The following is a 2,371-nucleotide window of genomic DNA, read 5'->3' on the forward strand; positions in this document are numbered from 1 at the left end:
GAACCACACTGACACACAAAACTTTGGACAACTGCATAGACCTGGGGGAAGAACGCCTACTGCCCCCGGCGCATTATGACATGCAGCTGGGGGGGGGGGGTAGATCCGTAGCTATGGCAACTTGAAGTAATGATCTTCTCGAAGCCCTGCTGCGCGTGCAAAACCAGGTAGTATGAGGGACTTGCCTCACGGTCCGGTGGCTAGGACTCTGTGCTCCCAGGGCAGAGGCCCCAGGCTCCATCCCTGGTCAGGGAACTAGACCCCACGCGCCACAACTAGGAGATCGGGCATGCTGCAACTAAGACCTCATACAGCCAGATCAATAAATTAAAAAAAAAAAAAAAAAAAAAGACTAGTTGGCATTAGAGAAAAAGATGATGCACACACAATTCTGGGTGAATTTTTGTGTCTATGAAGGCTGGGAAGTGGGAATGCTGGTGACACATGAGGATAAATAGGGGTTTGAACTTCTTTCACTCTGAAGCGATAAAAGCTGTGGGAGAGCTGGGAGGGAATGCTAATGTCATTTCATGAAACAGTCAACCTTCTACAGAGATGTTCAGGTACAAGGACGGGGAGAACTGAGCAGAGCTTAATGCTTACGCAGTTGGGTGGCTCAGATGGTAAAGAGTCCTGCCTGCAGTGCAGAAGACACAGGTTCGATCCCTGCGTTGGGAAGATCCCCTGGAGAAGGGATGGCAACCCACTGCAGTATTCTTAGCTGGAGAATCCCACGGACAGAGGAGCCTGGTAGGGCTACAGTCCATGGAGAAGGAAATGACAACCCACTCCAATATTCTTGTCTGGAGAATCTCAAGGACAGAAGAGGCTGGTGGGCTACAGTCCATGGGGTCACAAAGAGGCGGAAATAACTGAGTGACTAACACTTTCACAAAGCAAAGAGTATAATATTATGGAGTCTTGGTGGAGACTCATGCAGGAGCTGTAAAGACTGCCATTAGCAGCTCCATTAAAGAGGGAAGAAGAAAATTGGGATAAAGAAGGAAGGTGTGTTTGGGTGCAGGACAGCATGCCTGTTAAGATCAGAGGTTTTGGAACCAGCAGAACTGAGTTTCCAATGAGGCAAGCTGGGACTTCTGAATCCACCAGACTTCCCTATCCTTCACTACCTCCCAGAGTTTGCTCAAACCCATGTCCATGGAGTCAGTGATGCCATCCAACCATCTCATCCTCTGTTGCCCCTTCTCCTCCTGCCGTCAATCTTTCCCAGTATCAGTACCTCAATTCCAACTAGGCAATGGGTTTAGTTTTCTAAGCACAGTTACTTCCTACGGATCTCAAAAGGGGTATTTTAAACAATGTGCAGTGATGTCCATGTCAGAAGAGATCAGTAAATTACATACTGAAAACATAGTTTAACAACACATGATTTGTGGACCATCGCACCAACTTCTTATTCTGACAATTAGGGATTAAAGAGCTACAGTGAAGACTCAGTTCTGACACCCAGAGCAGTCTTACTCCCCGGCACTGGGTTATCCTAGGTAAGGCAGCAAAGCTCTTATTTGCAAATATGTGTGGGCTAATAAGGAGAGGGCAATGGCACCCCACTCCAGTACTCTTGCCTGGAAAATCCCATGGATGGAGGAGCCTGGAAGGCTGCAGTCCATGGGGTTGCTAAGAGTCGGGCACGACAGAGCGACTTCACTTTCACGTGTTGGAGAAAGAAATGGCAACCCACAGCAGTGTTCTTGCCTGGAGAATCCCAGGGACGGGGGAGCCTGGTGGGCTGCCATCTCTGGGGTCGCACAGAGTCGGACACAACTGAAGCGAATTAGCAGTAGTAGTTAGCAGTGGGCTAATAAAGGCACAAGGAATGAGAGAGTTAAAACAGATAGCTACTTTGTACATTTGTAGCAAAAAATATATATGTCAAGGGGCTTTCTTGGTGGTCCCGTGATAAAGAATTGGCCTCGTAACGCAGAAGTACAGTGCAAAGTGGCCCAATCGTGTCCGACTCTTTGCAACCCCATGGATTGTGGCCCACCAGGCTCCTCTGTCCATGGAATTCTCCAGGCAAGAGTATTGGAGTGGGTAGCCGTTCCCTTCCCCAGGGAATGAATCTTCCCAACCCAGGGATGGAACCCAGGTCTCCCACATTGCAGGTGGATTTTCTACTGTCTGAGTTACCCGGGAATCCCCACACAGAGGACGTGGGTTCAATCCCTGGTCTAGATCCCACATGCCTCGGGGCAACGAAGCCCAAGAGCCATCACTACCGAGTCCATGTCCTGCAACGAGAGAGTCCGTGCCCTGCAATGAAAGGGCCCACATGGTGCTATGAAGATTCTGTGTGCTGTAACTAAGATCTGATTCAACCAAATAAATACACAATAATACGTGCATGTCA

This window comes from Bos javanicus, chromosome X, assembly GCF_032452875.1.
Source record: "Bos javanicus breed banteng chromosome X, ARS-OSU_banteng_1.0, whole genome shotgun sequence".
In the NCBI taxonomy this organism is placed as follows: Eukaryota; Metazoa; Chordata; class Mammalia; order Artiodactyla; family Bovidae; genus Bos; species Bos javanicus.